Source organism: Mandrillus leucophaeus, unplaced genomic scaffold, assembly GCF_000951045.1.
Source record: "Mandrillus leucophaeus isolate KB7577 unplaced genomic scaffold, Mleu.le_1.0 Scaffold174, whole genome shotgun sequence".
NCBI lineage: Eukaryota > Metazoa > Chordata > Mammalia > Primates > Cercopithecidae > Mandrillus > Mandrillus leucophaeus.
In genome coordinates, this window is record NW_012101743.1 from 4,660,937 (window position 1) to 4,680,289 (window position 19,353).

A 19,353-nucleotide genomic window follows, 5' to 3' on the forward strand; every position below is an offset into this window, starting at 1 on the left:
TGTGCTAGTAGAGACTGAGTGTCTGATCATGGAGCACTGTGTTAGTTATTTATTACTGAGTTACAATGTTATCACAAACTTAGCACCTAAAAAACCATATATATATATATATACACACACACACATACTATCTCATAATTTCCTCCAGGAATCTGGAGTTGGCTTAGCTGAGTCCTCTGTTTAGGGCTAGAAGGCTGCAATCAAGGTGTTGGCCAGGTTGCATTCCTTTCTGGAGCTTGGGATCCTCTTTCAAGCTTACATGGTTGTTGGTAGAATTAAATTCCTTGCAGCTATAGGACTGAGGTCCCTGTTTTCTTTCTGGTTGTTGGCCAGGGACCTCTCAGTCCTAGAGACTGCCCAGAGTTCCTTGCCACATGTCCCTCTCACAGGTCATTTTACAACATTGAAGTTTAGTTCTTTCTTTTCTTTTTATTTTAGAGACAGAATAGGGTCTTTCTGTGTCTCACTCTGTTGCCCAGGCTGGAGCATAGTGGCACCATCATAGCTCACTGTAACTTCGAACTCCTGGGCTTAAGTGATCCTCCTGCCTCAGCCTCCCCAGTAACTACGACTACAGATGCACCCCACCAGACCTGGCTAATATAGTTTAGTTCTTAAAGGCCAGGAGGAGAAACTCTCACTTCAGCCTGGCAAAATTGAGTCTTATATATAATGTAACATAATCACGGGAGGGATTATTCCATTGTTGTTGCCATACGCCATTGCCTAGAAGCAAGGGGCAAGTTCCACCTATACTCAAGGGGAGGGAATTATACAAGTGTGACTCATGAGGGGGCCTTAGAGTGTCTCCACTACAGGCATCAAATGACTATGCAGTGTGAGCTTCTCATAATAAATTGGGTATAGTCTCATCTACCAAGCTATAAGGATGGGCACGAGCAACAACAATCTGTCGGGGCCTAGGCTTAAGCGGATTTAGTAGGCATGAATAAAATGTAGGAGCAGATGGCCCAGACAGAAGTCACAGTTTCCACTGCACCACCACTCCTCCTTCAGCCCAAATCTATGTTGCATCATGTTGAGGGGTCTGCTGTTGTCATCTGATAGAGAAGGAAAGGATTCAGGCCTAATTCACAGATGGGTCAGTGCAATATGTTGGCACTATGCGGAAGGGAATTGTTGTCTCATTATAGCCCCACTCTACAGTAGCTCTGAAGAACAATGGTGAAGGAAATACTCCTAGTGGGTAGGCTTCCTATCACTAAAACTGACCTAGCACCTGCCACAGCTAAGATCCACAGGTAAGATCTCAACCTGCCAGCAGCCCTCCATCCAGCATCATTCTTTAGGGAGACCAACTGGTTACCTGATGTCAGGTCAGTTACTTAGGTCCTTTCTATCCTGAAGGGGACAGCAATTCTTCTTCAGCAGAATGGTTATCTATTCTAGATATGGATTGGCCTTTTCTGCCCACATGGCCTATGCTGGCACCACTGTCTGAGGGCTTACAGAATGCTTGGTAGAATAAAAGGACAAGCTGTTGGAGGCTCAGCAAAGGTGCCAGAAGGAGGATAAAACTTTGTAGGGCTGGCAGATATATATTAAATGCAGGGATGTGGTATATGCCTTGGTCCCCTGGTCAGTATATAGTACTGAATCCTTTATAGTTAGAATACAGAGATACAGGAATCTGAGTCAGGAAGAAAATTCCTGTAACTACTGTAGGGAATGGGAGTATCCCGGACACCTTGGTGGGATAACAGCAGTGATAGCAGCAGAGACACTGGGTATGTTGATGGCAGCCATAGCTGTTGCCAGAGGCAACCAAGCATTCAAACAAAGAATAGCATTGTCAGAAGCATCTGGAACAGCTTAATAGCAGTTAAGGAGAGTGGAAGAATAAGGTAAATGGGATGAACTTTGGGGTTCTGGGTGCAGTGAAAGGATCTAGAGCTCCAGAATCATAGAGATCTAACTCTAAATCCTGGCTTTACAACTTACCTGCATGACTTTGGGCAAATGACTTTACCTTCCGATCCTCATTTCCTATACCTATAAAACAGAGATAATAATAGTACCTATCCACAAGGTTATTGTGGGAATTCATAAATATTTGTAGTGATCTTTGTAAGATGCTTAGAACAGTGCCTGGCAAAGATGGAGTTCAACAAAATTATGTATGCAATGAACATACCTCTCATTTTAAGATAGACATGGTATGACTTGAACACAATGAGATGAAATTGTTCCAAAAACTACTTGAAGGAGCTTCTTTTTAATTTTTTATTTTTGTTTCATTAGTTTTTAGAGAACAGGTGGTTTTTTGTCACATGAATAAGTTATTTAGCGGTAATCTCTGAGATTTTGGTGTACCCATTACCCCAGCAGTGTACACTGAACCCAATGTGTAGTCTTTAATTCCTCACCCACCTCCCACCCTTCCTCCCAAGTCCCTAAGGTCCATTATATTCCTCCTAAGCTTTTGCATCCTCATAGTTTAGCTCCTGCTTATAAGTGAAACATGCGATGTTTGGTTTTCCATTCCCGAGTTACTTCACTTAGAATAATGGTCTCCAACTCCATTCAGGTTGCTGCGAATGCCATTATTTCATTTCCTTTTATGGTAGAGTAGTATTCCATGGTGTATATATACCACATTTTCTTAATCCACTAGTTGGTCGATGGGTATTTAGGTTGGTTCCATATTTTTGCAATTGCGAGTTGTGCTGCTATTATAAACATGCGTGTGCAAGTATCTTTTTCATATAATGACTTATTTTCCTCTGGGTAGATTCCCAGTAGTGGGATTGCTGAATCAGATGGTAGTTCTACATTTACTTCTTTAAGGAGTCTCCATACTGTTTTCCATAGTAGTTGTACTAGTTTACATTCCCACCAGCAGTGTGGAAGTGTTCCCTTTTCACCATATCAATGCCAATATCTGTTATTATTTATGTTTAAATTATGGCTATTCTTGCAGGAGCACAGTGGTGTCTCATTGTCATTTTAATTTGCATTTCCTTGATCATTAGTGATGTTGAGCATTTTTTCATATTTGTTGGCTATTTGTACATCTTCTATTGAGAATTGTCTATTAATGCCTTTGCTCACTTTTTGAAGGGGTTATTTTTTTTTTTCTTGCTAGTTTATTTGAGTTCCTTGTAGATTCTGGGCATTAGTCCTTCCCTGGATGCATAGTTTTGTGAATATTTTCTCCCATTCTGTGGGTTGTCTGTTTACTCTGCTGATTATTTCTTTTTCTGTGCAGAAGCTTTTTAGTTTGATTAGGTTCCATCTACTTATTTTTGTTTTTGTTGCATTTGCTTTTGGGTTCTTGGTCATAAACTCTTTGCCTAAGCCAACGTCTAGAAGAGTTTTACTGATGTTACCTTCTAGAATTTTTATGGATTCAGGTCTTAGATCTAAATCTTTGATTCATCTTGAGTTGATTTTTGTATAAGGTGAGAGACAAGGATCCAGTTTCATTCTTCTACATGTGTCTTGCCAGTTTTCCCAGCACCATTTATTGAATAGGGTGTCCTTTCCCCAATTTATGTTTTTGTATGCTTTGCTGCAGATCAGTTGGCTGTAAGTATTTGACTTTATTCCTGTATTCTCTATTCTGTTCCATTGTTCTACATGCCTATTTTTATACCACTACCATGCCGGTTTGGTAACTATTGCTTTGTGGTATAGTTTGAAGTCAGGTAATGTGATTCCTCCAGATTTGTTCTTTTTGCTTAGTGTTGCTTTGGCTATGCAGGCTCTTTTTTGGTTTCATATGAATTTTAGGGTTGTTTTTACTAGCTCTGTGAAGAATGATGATGGTACTTTGATGGGAATTGCATTAAATTTGTAGATTACTCTTGGCAATATGGTGATTTTTCACAATATTGATTCTTCCCTCCATGAACATGGGATGTGTTTCCATTTGTTTGTGTTAATCAATGATTTCTTTCAGCAGTGTTTTGTAGTTTTCCTTGTAGAGATCTTTCACCTCCTTGGATATTCCTAATTTTTTTTTTTTTTTTTTTTTCAGGCTGTAAAAGTGGTTGAGTTCTTGATTTGATTCTCAACTTGGTTGCTCTTGGTGTATAGCATATAGCAGGGTAAATTTATTTTGTAAAGGAAACTTTACTGAATTCATTTATCAGATCCAGGATTTTTTTGGATGAGTCTTTAGGGTTTCCTAGGTATATGATTATATCACTGGCAAACAGTGACAGTTTGACTTCCTTTTTACTGATTTGGATGGCCTTTATTTCTTTCTCTTGTCTAATTGCTCTGGTTAGGACTTCCAGTACTATTTTGAATAGAAGTGGTGAAAGTAGGCATCCTTGTCTTGTTCCAGTTCTCAGGAATGGAACAACGCTTTCAACTTTTCCCAAATCAGTATAATGTTGGCTGTGGGTTTGTCATAGATGGCTTTTATTACATTGAGGTACGTCCCCTGTATGCTGATTTTGCTGAGGGTTTTAATCATAAAGGGATGCTGGATTTTGTCAAATGCTTTTTCTGCTTCTGTTGAAATGATCATATGATTTTTGTTTTTAACTTTGTTTATGTGATGTATCATATTTATTGACTTGCATATATTAAACCCTCTCACCATCCCTGATATGAAACCCACTTGATCATGTTGTGTTCTCTTTTTGATATGCTGTTAGATTCAATTATAGCTAGTATTTTTTGAGGATTTTTGCATCTATATTCATCAGGGATATTGGTCTGTAGTTTTCTTTTTTTGCTATGTCCTTTCCTGGTTTTGGTATTAGGGTGATACTGGCTTCATAGAATGATTTAGGGAGGATTTCCTCTTTCTCTATCTTTTGGAGTAGTGTCAATAGGATTGGTACCAATTCTTTTAATGTCTGATAGAATCCAGCTGTGAATCCATGTGGTCCGTGACGTTTTTTTGGTTGGTAACTTTTTAGTTATCATTTCAATCTCGCTGCTTGTTATCGGCCTGTTCAGAGTTTCTATTTCTTCCTGGTTTAATCTAAGAGGGTTGTATATTTCCAGGAATTTATCCCTGTCTTCTGGTTTTCTAGTTTATGCCCATAAAGGTGTTCATAGTAGCCCTGAATGATATTCGTATTTACACCAATCTGAATAGAATTTCTTAAGGCATTTCTGGCTGACTACACCAGATTTTACTATGTAGACACAACATACAACATAATACTTGTACATATGCATAAACACACACACACACACACACATATATACACACACACATTCACATATAATCTTATAACTTTCATTTTAGAATTTTAGCCATGAGATAATAATAAAAACTCATCAGTTTATAAATGGTAATTAGATCCAAATTATACTTCTTAAAAAATGGAACCTATTTATAAGGCTAAACTTTATTTGCCTTAATAGGTAGTCTAATGAAGGCTGTGGACCAAAATTTTGAGTAAAGCAGCTTGTTTTTTTTTTTTCTTTAAATCCCTTTTGCCTTTTACCCCTTTTTTTTTCAGTTTCAAAGGAATGTAACGTTAAAATTTTAATGTGTACATTCTAGGTAGAACTGGATAAAGTGTATGAGGAAACCCAAATCTCCAAGTAGCCTTAAATTTTTATTAGCAAATCTGTCTTTCGTTTGTTGGTTTGGTTTGCTTGACAAGTTAATGTGGGCAGGGAAGCATCTTACCAGTTTTTTTTTTTCTGGCTTTTTTTGGCCCCTGCATGGCAGACAAAGCAATTTTTATGTTGGACAAAGATAGCTTATATTATACTTGCTCTGAGCTTAAGATTTTGTCCTATTTGAGTAGAGAGGCTTTTATAGACATTTAGCTAGTTCTATTTCTTATAGAATATTAATTCTTCAATTAACTGTTCTATCACCCTAAGCTATTGTTATTTAGGCAAACCTAAATTTATATTAAAAGGGATGTCTCTTAGGTCTAGGTTGTTGGTTGCCATAGAGATGTTGTAATTTGTAAAGCCGTTAATTTGAAAGCCTTTTAAGACCTTTTATTTCTTGGCTGGAATGCCGCAAGTTGTGAGTTAATCTCAATACCAGCAGAAAAGTCAGCAGATTCAAAATACGCAGAAAAACAGTAGAGAGAGAACTTAGAAGGCTCTATATATTAACTCTATGGTTGGTTTCAGTTTTTGTTTTTGTTTTTAAATAAGCTCGGACAGTTTATATAATGGCCATTGAGCTCTGAATTTTTCTTGATGTAGTTTATCCATTATTTTAAACGTGTGCACTAGGCCGGGCGCGGTGGCTCACGCCTATAATCCTAGCAGTTTGGGAGGCTGAGGCAGGCGGACCACTTGAAGTCAGGAGTTCGAAAGCATCCTGGCCAACATGGTGAAACCCTTGTCTCTACTAAAAATACAAAAAATTAGCTGGGCGTGGTGGCAGATACCTGTAATCCCAGATACTTGGGAGGCCAAGGCAGGAGAATCGCTTGAACCTGGGAAGCGGAGGTTGCAGTGAGCTGAGATTGTGCCACTGCACTCTAGCCTGGGCGACAGAGCGAGACTCCATCTCAAAACATAAACAAAAACAAAAACAAAAAAACAAAAAAACCAAACCATGTGCACTAGAATCTCTAACATACCTGGCTGGAATCCCAGAAAACCTGGATGCCTTAATGTTTAAGAATCTCATTCCATTTCTTATTAATCTCTTGAAAGCAAAGAAAATCTTATAAATCCTATTAGAGACTGTCAGGAGTTTGGACTGATGTTTTAGATGGTGGTAATCACCCTAGTGGCTGTTAAATAATTTTAGTTTTATTAGTTTTTTGTTTTTGTTTTTGGAGAGATGGGGGTATCTTGGTTTGTTGCCTAGTCTGGTCTCAAATCATGGCTTTAAGTGATCCTCCTGTTTTGGCCTCCCAAACTGCTGGGATTACAGGCATGAGCCACCATGCCCCGCCACCCTAGTGGCTTTTGACCAGCCTCCTTGTGCCCACCATTTACAATTTTTTATTTTTGCTCTCAGAAGATTTTTAGAAACAAGCAAGGGAAAAGAGAGAAATCATTTATAGAGATGCAGAACCAAACCAAAATGAAATCAAAATTAGAGTGCTCATAAGAATTTTAAATGAAGCATGGAGATTAAATAAAATATTAAATTGGGTATGTAGAAAGAACCAAAAGTAAATTCACCAGAAAAGACATGTCTCACAGACAGGGTGTAACTTCTAAAGAGCTAGAGTACTCAAACCAGAAGGATATTATCTTTATACCAGAAAGACAAAAAGTCTTTTATCATCCTAGGAGGCATGCAAGGTCTTTTATTAAGGTGGTTTTATTACCAAGTCCTGAATAAAGTCAAAATCATCTACCAAAAAGAGGGAGGCTTGGCCTGGCAGAAGACTCACTAGGGCAGAAAATGTAGGCTGCAGAAGCAGAGAGCTCAAAGGGCTCAAGTGAGTACTGTACACTAATTCCAAGAATCACCAATTCCTTCTGAGAGAGATCTTTTTCAGGTCCCACTTCTGGACGCCATTTATGTCAACCTAAACAATAAACAGAGAGAGGCCCTCCAAAAGAAAATTATATGTATTCAGGAATAGAGCATTGCAATGATAATATGTGTCATAGTAAACTATGTGCGTGTTTGGGGAGGCAGATGAAGACAAAGTTTTTAAAAGAAAAATGAGGATTACTTAATTGTTTGGAGTTACTTATCCTTGGCTACAAGGATCAGTAACAAGGGCAGCATCACTCCAAGGCTGGACAGGCAGTTGCTGGGCCAATATCCTTGCAGAAGTATTTTTTGTGTGTGTGAGGTTGTGATGGGCTTTGTGCAAGGTTGTGACTTTTGCAGTCTTTTCCGAAAGTTCTTGTTATCTGTCATTTATGCATGAGAATCCTCCCTTTGTGATCTTCCCTGGCTCTATTTGTCAGGTTTTTGTTTTTGTTTTTGTTTTCCACAGTGATGCCATTTTGATTCTGAGAACTTTCACAGGAGTTCCCTACTCCATCATTTTCATAGATGTCACCTGGAATTTTTTCCTTATTTTTTTATGACCTTGACATAAAAAGGGAGTACTGGTTAGGTATTTTTGGGGAGTACTGGTTAGGTATTTTTAGAATGTTCCTCCACTGATATTCGTATTATGTTTTTCTCATAATTATGCTGGGGCTGTGGGATTTGGGAGGAACTCCACAGAAGTAAAAGGCTATTTTGACCACATATATGACTGGTATGTACTAGCAATATGACTTAACACTGTTAAGAGAAGTGGAAGTAGAATGTAGTGGTTTAGGGGTTTGGGCTCTCAAGTGAAACACATCTGAATTCAAACCCTAACTTCTCCACTTGCTTGGAGCTTTTCTGAACTTTGGAGTTTTTCTGAGCTTCAGTTTTCTCATATGTAAAACAGATGTAATAATAGTAGCTACCTCATAGGGTTACTGTGGAGAAGCACATGAGAAGATTCATGTGAAGTGATTACCTTGATGTCTGGCACATAGTAAGTACTCAATATAGGTGAACTAGTAGAATAAGAGGATGCATGTTTATGTGGGTAGGTGGGTATATACAAGAAAGATTTATCAATTAGTATTAGGAGGATCTGAATTGATTTTTATTATTTAAAGCCATAATTTTATTGAAAGATTTGATGGGAAACCCAGAGTTCCATGGGGAGATATTAGATAACATGGGAAATTTCGTACAATGGGGCATTACTCTGGAGGACAGGCATAGATGGTTACTGTAGTTTTAGTTCTTAGGTAGCTAGGGGCTAGTATAAGGAATGCCTGACACTATATTATATTTGTGGTCAGGGAGGGACCCTAGAAGAAAAGAAAGGGGTGACAACTATGTAGTAGTTAAAAGCACTACTATTGAAATCATACAAACCAGGGATCAAGTCCTAGCTTTCCATTCATAGACTTTGTGGCCTTGGGTAAAGTGACTTAACTTCTTTCGGCTCTGTAAAATGGAGACAATAAATTGAGTATTAAATGAAATAATCCATGTAAATGACCCAGAGCATTTGGTGTCCCATAGTGCTCAGTCGATATTAGCTGCTCTTTACTACTTTACAATTGTGACTTGGTCTGGGGATACCCAATAGAAGTCATAGGTCTTCAGGTCAGAAAGGATTTTGTGCCAAGAACTGGCTTTAGGAAGCTTCGCCTTTCAAGATGGAGGATGTTTTGAGCTCCTCCTCTTTCTAGTCACAGTTTCTGGCTCAGGCCTGCTGCAAGCTGCCCTAGGGGCAGGGTGCTTTGGGGATATTTGCGATGGCTAAAAATCGTTTTCTTAAAAAAAAAATACTTTTGATGTACAATAAGAAAGAAAATGGAAACCACATGGAAAATTTAGCCCATTCCAATATGTTCTTAGTCTCCCATTCTACATATTGCTAGGGCCTCTTCTGCAGATGATGGCTGAGAATATCCTCTGTAGAGCAATAAATCACAGGATCATTAAATGCATCCTTGCAGCTGCACCAGGGCTAGTTAGAGGCCTATTCAAGAAAAGGGCTTATGTGGAAGGGATTTTTCCTCCTTCTTTTAAAAAGCCACCTGTACCATTTTTGTCTTGGTTTTTAAGTGGATGATTTAAGACATCATTTTCTTCCTCTACTTCTATTTATGATGTACAAATAGTCCTTTGTTAGTAGGGAAAGAAAAAAACCACAAACTCAAATGCCAAACCTAATTAAGGCTCCTTAGAGAAAGTGTGCCTGTTTAACTTTCCAACTTCCTTTCTGAGTTAGTAATTCAGGGACTGGACAAGACACAGGTGGAAGGAATTGTTTCATCAACAGCTGGTGCAAAATCCCTCACATTCCTGGAAGTGCACCAGTTTAGGGTACAGAACTATCTGAGAGAACTAGGGCTAGTCTGGAAAGAGCACATATTGTAATCTAAATATTTTTCCTGTTGATTGGCAAAATCTCAAAAGTTCTTTGAGGCTAAGAGTGATAGCTTTGAGGAAAAAATTGGAACCAGATCATGTAATCCAGATGTTGAAAACAAGGCCTTGAGAATGAAAAACAAACAAACAAACAAAAAACCCTTTTGTTATAAATGAAGCCTTGAGGGGAAAATTCAATTTCTTTATAAACTAGACCTTGAGCAGGAAAAATCCTTTTATTGTAATCATATCAATTCTAGTTAGATTCACATAATGAGGCTAACTGTGCAACTTGGTGAAGATGATGATCAGCCATGTAGAATGATTTAGAGTTCCAGAAGCGCTTTCTCTCTACAATAAAGTCATCCCTACTCAGAGGTCATAGTGCCCGATATCCCTTCATCAGTGATTCTTAACCCTTTTTTTGTCAAGGACTTGCTTTAGAATCTGGTGAAAGCTACTGACTTTTTCCTCCAGGAAAATGACTGAACATGTGGATACACACATCAGCATACATTTTCCTGAAGTTCACAGACTCCTGTGAACAGCCCTGGGGAGTTTTTGAACAGTCAGCATTTCTCATCATTTTTGTTTGTTTGTTTTTTTGAGACGGAGTCTTGCTCTGTTGCCCAGGCTGGAGTGCAGTGGCGCGATTTCGGTTCACTGCAACCTCTGCCTCCTGGGTTCAATTTATTCTCCTGTCTCAGCCTCCTGAGTAGCTGAGATTACAGGCATATGCCACCATGCCTGGCTAATTTTTGTGTTTTTAGTAGAGACAGGGTCTCACCATGTTGGCCAGGCTGGTCTCAAACTCTCAACCTCAGGTGATCCAGCCGCCTTGGCCTCCTAAAGTGCTGGAATTACAGACATGAGCCACTTCACCTGGCCTCATAGTTCATTTTCAAGAGCCACATAATGGGCATCCTGGGCTGGGCATGGTGGCTCATGCCTGTAATCCCAACACTTTGGGAGGCCAAGGTTGGAGGATCACCTGAAGCCAGGAGTTTGAGACCAGCCTGGGCAACATAGAAGACCCCATCTCAACAAGATACACAAAAAAATTAGTTGAGTGTGGTAGTGCACACCTGTAGTCCCAGTTACTTGGGAAGCTGAGGCAGGAAGATCACTTGAACCCAGAAGTTTGAGGCTGCAGTGAACCATGATTGTGCCACTGCACTCCAGCCTGGGTGAAAGAGCATGACTCTGTCTCTGTCTCAGGGAAAAAAAGGACACCCTGCTGACACATACCACCCTTGAGGTAAACTAAAATGAAGCTCCATCATATTTTTCATTTCACCATCACATTAAAGTATTATTTAAAATAATGTACTTAATAATGGTTTTATATTAAGGAAAGAGACGATATTTAGGGGCAATAATTCACCAAGGTATATAGGTCTACCTTGGTGACACACAGCTTGATCACAGATCAGCTTCCATGTTGAGTTGATTTCTTTCCTTCCTACTTCTATTAAATTTTAAAAAGTCAAGCTTTACAACACTTTAAAATGCTTTAAATGCTCCACAATATTATAGGATAGGTGAAATAAGAATTCTAAAAATTTTACACTATTTGTCTTAGTTGGATTCCTCCACAGCAGTCTGAGGCAAGGACATGGGTGCAGTTAGTATATTTAGAGTGTTATTCTAGGAAGCAGGAGTGAGGTAGTAAGGAGAATTAGAGAAAGAAAAAAAGTCAGTGCAAAGGTGCATTATGAGGTTGCTGCATTGGGCAACAAGGGCTGAATTCTGGTTAGACTGCTTGGGGGAAGATATAGAACATCTCCCAGAACTCTCCCTTTGATGGATGAGAGGCTGCAGCTCTCATCCACCAGTTCTTGTCCCCCTCATTTGAGGGTTATCTCCAAGGCTGGGATGTGTTTTCATGTGGATTGGCTTTCGTGAAGGCCTTGAGGGCAGAAGCAGAGGAGAGAAACTTGATTTTGGGGCAGGATACTGTTTGTTAGGATGATGTGAGTCTGACCTTACATAGAACTCTCTATCCCAGCTCTGGCTGAGCAAGGTGGAGAAAGAGGCTGTGATATAGTGCGCCAGAAGCATTTATTCCACTATTGAATCTGGGTAGCGAATACCTGGACATTCATTATCCTATCTACTCTACTTTTGCACATGTTTGAAGTTTTTCATAATAAAAGTTAAAAATTCTAATTCAGAATCCTAGGTCATTGGGAACTGCCTCAAGTATTTAGTGGCCTTATCAAAACTATAGATATTATACATCCAAAAAGCTAGATATCACAAGGACAGTTCCCTGATAATACTTTGAAGCACTCCATCAGATCCTAAAGTCCCTGAACAAATCACACTCAAAGGCTGGAAGACAGAATAGTTGAACTTGGGAAATATATGGGTGTGCATTCCTAAATTACCACTTTGATTGCACTTGGTTCAAGAAAGTGTGGTTATAAGTTCTACTGAAAAACTTGAACGTGATATTTACATATACCCAATCATATATAGTCAATTTCTTTCTTCAAGAAGGGCATAAAGTCTCCACATGTTGGGACAGAATCAAATTCTTAGTGATAAGACTGTTTGCACCATAGTTCAGTCTTCTTAAAAAATTCTGATTATTTTATCTTTAACATCAAACATGGCAGTATTTCACCACTGAACTAATAATTACAGGTTCTTTAATATTCTGAAAATGTGGCTATAAAATACGTCTTGAGCAAGGCATTTGAATCTGAGAAATGCTCTTTAGTGGCATTATCATTTTCATAAGGTCCCTTTCCCTATCCCTTGTATCAAAAAATTATGGGAGAGCAGCTTCTCTCAGCAGCTGGCACGCTTAGTGTGGAAAAGTGGAGATTAGTATTTACTGCTTATTTCTTTGTACAGCATGCTGGGAAAACATCTTCTTAGGGGCCAAAATTTTATTATACTCACAATCTTTGTTTTTTTCAACACCGAATCGTGATCAGAAGGCATATTGCTGGTCGTTGTTAACCAAGTCGTGAGTGGCTTCACATTTGGGTGCAACCTCTATTATTTGCAGCATATTTCTGGGCGGCAGTCATGGCTAATGCTCTTCAGAATTGGCCGCAGTGCCCCTTTTCCAATCTACTTCATGACTCATTAAGAAAACCACTTGTTAACTAAATTAAAAACCTTTCCTTTTATGAGGAGAAACTAGAGCTCTCCTATATTGCTGGTGGCAATGTAAAATGGTACAGCTACTCTGGAAAAGAGTTGGACAGTTTCTAATGAAACCAAACATGCAACAACCATACAACCCAGCAATTACACTCATGGGCATTTATCCCAGTGATAAGAAAACTTATATTCATACAAGAACCTGTACACAAATGTTCACGGCAATGTATTCCTGATAGCTCCCAACTGGAAACAATCCAAATGTTCTTCAACATGTGAATGGTTAAGCAAACTATGGTATATCCATAGCATAGGACACTACTCACAAATGAAGAGGAACATATTATTGGTATGTACAACAGCTTGAGTGGATCTACAAAAATTGTACTAAGTGAAAAAAGGCAATGGCAAAATTGTATATGATTCCAAATGAATAACATCCTTGAGATGACAAAATTATAAAAATGGAGAACATGTGAGTGGTTGCTAGGGGTTAAGAAGGGGGTGGAGGTGGGGATAGTGGGTGTGGCTATAAAACAGCAACATAAGGGATACTTGCGTGGTGGAACCATTCTGTATCTTGACTGTATCAATGCCAATATCCTGGTTGTGATACTGTATGATGTTGCAAGACACTGTCGTTGGGGGAAACCCGGAAAATGGTACATGGTTTCTCTTTGCAGTATTTCTTACAACAACTGCATGAAAATCTGTATCTAAGGTAACAAGCATATATTTTTTAAAAAACTCTTTTCTCTTATAGCATGGAATTTCAGGGTCAAAAATGTGGAGCACTTCTCCCGTGTGTGCTTGTGTGTGTGTGTGCGTGTGTGTGTGTGTGTACATACTACTCTTACTACGTCAAGAGTCTGCATATCAGTGTTTTTGCCTGTCTCTAAAGTAGAATATCTGCTGGTGTCCACATGTGATAATAATTGTTTTTTATATTGTGTGCCATAGATATTACGGATGTCCTATGACGTTATAAAAATTCTGCTGATGACTCACTTTGCTTTCTCTGTCATTTTGTCATTGATATTGTGCCTGGTTTTATAAGCTTCTTGGCAATGAAGTGATTTGTACTTGTTTTGCCAAGAGGTCTAATACTGTTGAATGACACCCCCCTAGCTTTAGTATCTTCCCTACCTTCGTCACAATATTCATCAACTTCATACAGCAAAGAATTACTTTTGTGCTTGCTTTCAAAATATTCAATTGGCTTATCACAGGGTTAACTGTACTTTGATTAATAATTATGTAAAAGTGGCCGCGGGCCGAGGAGAGCTCTGGGTGGCCAGCCAAAGACCTGGGCCGTCGTGGGCTTCCGCGAGCCTGCGGGGATGAGCGGGTCCCTGGGCCGAGCGGCGGGCTCGGGTGCGGGCGGTGGTGGCTCGGCAGAGCAGCTGGACGCGCTGGTGAAGAAGGACAAAGTAGTTGTCTTCACTGAAGGGGACGACGGAGCAACCCCAGTGCGGCTTCAGCAACGCCGTGGTGCAGATCCTGTGGCTGCACAGCGTCCGCGACTACGCGGCCTACGAAGTGCTGGACGAACCCGAGCTGCGACAAGGCATTAAAGACTCTTCCAACTGGCCCACCATCCCGCAAGTGTACCTCAACGGCGAGTTTGTGCGGGGCTGTGACATTCTTTTGCGGATGCACCAGAATGGGGACCTGGTGGAAGAACAGAAAAAGCTGGGGATCCACTCCGCCCTTTTAGATGAAAAGAAAGACCAAGACTCAAAGTGAGGGCGCCCGGGTCCTCCCTGAACAGAGGGAGCCGTTTGTGTCAGAGACTCACCGCCAGAAAAATCTTACCGATTTTGGTTTTCACTACTGAGACAACTGCCTTGCACTGATCATTTCAGTTCATGAGCAGTCGGGTGATTTTAGTTTGTCTGGTGTTTGGGCTAAGAAGATTTTATTGTGAACTTAATTGCAACCACTGCGCCGTAATAATTCAGTGCTGTATTATGATAGTGCTGTAAACAAAATTTGTTCTTATATTGCCATTTATTTTTTGCCTGATTCAGGAGTTAAACTAGGAGCTTTGGAATCATTATTCATGACCCCTCTGCAAATATGTCAGTCTGCAAAGACATTATCTTCCCCCAAATTATGTATAGCTTCCTCTGTTACGGAAAACGATGGACAAAGAAGAAATTGTAAGTAAACTGCCAACACAGGAAAAAAGTTATGTAAAAGCTTTGATGACTTCGTGCTACAATTTGATACATTTTATTATAAAGAGCATGCTGGAGACTGGGGCAAATGGATGGCAGGTCTAATAAAATCAAATTTTCAGACATTTATCTTCTTACTTCATATTTGCATTTTCGACTTCTTATATGATATTGTCACTCACACACAGGCTTATTTCTCTTAGGACATAGAGATTCACATTCTGTGTTTGTACTGGAGACCTGTTCACTATTTATGTTTATGGTGTTTACTGAGTTGTAACATTTAAATCATTATTTTTATTGTTACTTTAATATTCAACAAACCTTTTTTTCTTAGTAAACTTTATTTTTCCAACATAAAAGTAATATAAAACTTGGAAAATACAGCAAAATAAAAAAAGGAAAAATCAATGTAATTTTACTGCCCCCAAAATCCCATTGACATTTTTGTCTTCTGATATTTTGTTCATTTTTTTTATTTGTTTGCTTTGTTGATAGCTTGAGAGACCTTCAAATTTCCATGTACCCGAGTCATCAACATTTCTAAATCTGGTGGGTTCTTCACCCTAGAGTCCCAAGAGTGCCATAAGATACATCCTGGCTGGGCAGTGGCCAGAAGGACTGGTCTGGAAAGGGCGACAGAGGCCCTGAAGTCTCAGGGAAAAGCACTCAGCATGAGCCAGTATTCTGCACAAGCGTCGACCTAGTCCAGAAGGAACTTTTCCTGGGCTCAGTTCCCACCCTCATGGTCACATCACCGTGACACAGCAGGAAGAGGCCTCCCCAGAGCCCAGGTCTCTCACAGTTAAGTCTTGTCAGAGGCTGCTGCATGGGCCAGTAGTCCATCTCATTGGGTTAGCAGCAGCATTCCAACCCACAGGATTTGTTCACAGGCTGGAATGCTGGCCTCAGGGCTGGTCAGTGGCACTTGCTCCACTTGGTCCTGATGCTTGCGGTGATACCTTGTGGTGGTGCCATAAATCAGCTCTGCTCTGTGCTTTCCCAGAGAGATTTCCAAATGAATTGCCCTCCAAGCAGGCAGCATGAGATACCTCCTTTCAGATGTCATGAACTAGACGGAATTTTGTTCTTAGTAGAGGGGAGTGAATAGCAACTCCAGACTATGGTGTTGGAATCCGTTCAGTTTGCCTCACTTGACCCACGTGTCAGTTATGAGCTAAACCTCACAGCCTGTCTCCTCAGCGTTAGTGGTTATTTTTCCTCAGCTAGAGGGAAGAACAAAGGAATGGGGCCCAGATGCACCAGAATGGGGACCTGCTGGAAGAACTGAAAAAGCTGGGGATCCGCTCCGCCCTTTCAGATGAAAAGAAAGAGCAAGACTCAAAGTGAGGGAGCCCAGGTCCTCCCTGAACAGAGGGAGTCAGAGACTCACTGCCAGAAACTGTCACGGCAGCTGCCGGTTTGCACACCCAGTGCTTGATGTTAGGAAAACCACCTCATTTCTTGGGGTCTTAGACTTCCTGAAAAGTTTATTCTTTTTTTTTTTTTTTTTTTGAGACAGAGTCTTGCCTTGTTACCCAGGCTGGAGTGCAGTGGCATGATTTCGGCTCACTGCAACATCTGCTTCCTGGGTTCAAGTGATTCTCTTGCCTCAGCCTCCCGAGTAGATGTGATTACAGGCATGTGCCACCACGCCTAGCTAATTTTTGCATTTTTAGGAGAGATGGGGTTTTACCATGTTGGTAAGGCTGGTCTCAAACTCCTAACCTCAAGCAATCCACCCACCTCGGCCCCCCAAAGCGCTGGAATTACAGGCGTGAGCCGCTGCGCCCAGCCGAAAGTTTATTCTCTTAACTGGAGCTCCAGAGTTCAAGACCAGCCTGGGCACTATGGCTAAACCTGGTCTCCACAAAAAAATACCAAAGGTAGCCGGGTGTGGTGGTGAATGCCTGTAGTCCCAGAAAATCAGGAGGCTGAGGTGGGAGGATTGCTTGAGCCTGGGAGGATTGCAGTGAGCCAAGATCGTGCCACTGCACTCCAGTTTGGGTGACACAGCAAGATCCTCTCTCAAAACAAAACAAAACAAAACAAAACAAAAACAAAACAAAAAAGAACACATAAGGATTGTTAAGAATGTAATTTGACAAAAAAGAACGTAATGTGATTGCTGTAAAAAATCATAATTAGCCTTACATCTCAAATATGTGGAAGATATGTAAAGAAATAATATTATTGCTTTTTCCTGTGTCACTGGCTAGGTTTCTGGGAATGATCAGTGGCCCTGGATCACCCAGAGTCCATGCACCACACTTTGAGAAACAGTGCCTAAGGGAAAAGTATATGCCTTGCTTTAAACACATTTATCAATATATTAAGTTTGATTCTATTTAAATTGGTTGAACTTTATTATACTTGATCATCAAGTTTCTACCTAGGGTAAAAAATTATGACAAAATAAATGCTTTTTACTGATAGTTTGGCATCTTCCTTAATAATAGACCTGTAGCCGGGGTGAGGATGTCCAGCTAGGTACTTATGTACATTTTCCAGTCCCCCTTGTGGTCTGGTGTGGCTCTATGACCAATGAAATGTAAGTAGGAGTGATGTGTCCTTTTTCTAGGCCCAGCCCTTTAAACTTTGCACATGTGCTCCTCTTTACTTTTTTCCACTAACAGAAGAAATATGGATATGCCTATAACACACATTACTCAGCTTTGTTTATATAGCCTGAAACTGGCAGATGAGGCTGTTGCCTTAGAGAAGGGTAGAGAAACATGAAGGAATCAACCCAAGTCCATGAGTGACTGAATGAGCTGAGTAGGCTACCTATGTGCCCTGGACTGTCAAGTGGAGAGAAACTTGACAAGTGGTGAGTTCTTTGACTCCCTATACTATTAGGTTTTTATATTACAGCGGCTTAGCCCTTTAAGCTGATAAAGCCAGGGAAACTTGGAGGTCTGAAAGCTCTGACTGTTAGCTTGTGGGGAAGAGTGGCTCTTGGTGGCACAGGACAGGTGGGAAGGAAAAGGGAGTCAGGACTTGGCGTAAGACTACCAACCATGGTAGGTGGGTATGGCAAGTAAGTGTCCAGTTGATTTCTAAGGATGATTTTGGTGGTACTGCCAGGCAGGGAGATAAGAAATAAGGAATAAGCTTGGTTGTGAGTCATACAGAAATGTAGTTTTCCTATGAGAAAGAATTACTGAGTCACGGGAACTGGTACCACTTAGTCATCCAGTTTAGGATAAGAGGGAAATCAAATCAAGGGAGCCACATCAGGTATAGGTCATCTCTGGGTGACCTCATACAGGATCCAGGAAAGTGACAGTTCTAAGCTCCCTGAAGGGTCCCTGGGGCTCTTGCTACTTTTCCTACTTTAGTCATGATTAGTATAAAAACTGTGGTGGAACTGTGGTGGCTTCATTAGTGGCTTCAGCTGTAAAGACTTGAAGCCGGCACAAATCAGAGATAAATCTCATTTACTTCACTTATTTACCTTTCATCTACATATGATTTAGTGCCTCAGCCACTGCTAGGGTACCTTTCTGTAAACTGGAAAAAGTGCTCCTTTTTGGGTTGGGGGCATGGCCTAGCAAGCACGCATGTATCAAACTAGGAAAAGAACGCATTACTTGGTGAGTACAGTGCAGTATGGATTTCAGCCCCCATTCACCTCCATGACTGGGTATCCTTTGTGCAGTGAACAACATGCACAACTGTACATGGTGGACTTGCAGACTACCAGAGGCACAGTGAGCATGAAGAGTGAGATTGGAGAGTAAAGAAACAATTCAAATGTGACCTGCTGGCCAGAGGTACTTACAGGAAAGGCAAAAGAGAAGCAAAAGGTGAAGGGTGATTTAAGAACAGTTTTAAACTTAATATCTAAAGGGCCATCCCCAAATAGACAATATACTTTCTTGTGTCTATACCTTTGCTCATGCTGTTCCTCATCTGAAGTATCCTCTCTGGTTATATGGTTCCTACACATACTCCAAAGCTTACTTCTAGACTTAACTTTCCAAAAAGCCTTCCTTGAACTCTGTAGCTTACAAAGATCCCTCCCTCCCTCTTTACACTGAACTCTGACCATGCTGTGCTTAAGTTTCTGCCTCATATCATGCTTAGTGATTAACCTGGCCTGCTTTCCTTTTTGGTTGATTACTTCCTTTCTGAAACCATCTCTTATGCTCCCTCTATAGCTATGGAAGTTTATTGAACTTATGTATTTATACATCAGTCTCTCCTTAGTGGATTCTAAGCTCTGTCAAGGCAGGGACTGTGGGTTTTTAA

General features: G+C 40.4%; 1 pseudogene; it reads left to right on the forward strand.

Moving 5' to 3' along the window:
- Nucleotides 1-1,689: 1,689 nt before the first annotated feature.
- On the forward strand, nt 1,690-14,665 carry LOC105537560 (annotated as a pseudogene).
- Nucleotides 14,666-19,353: the final 4,688 nt, after the last annotated feature.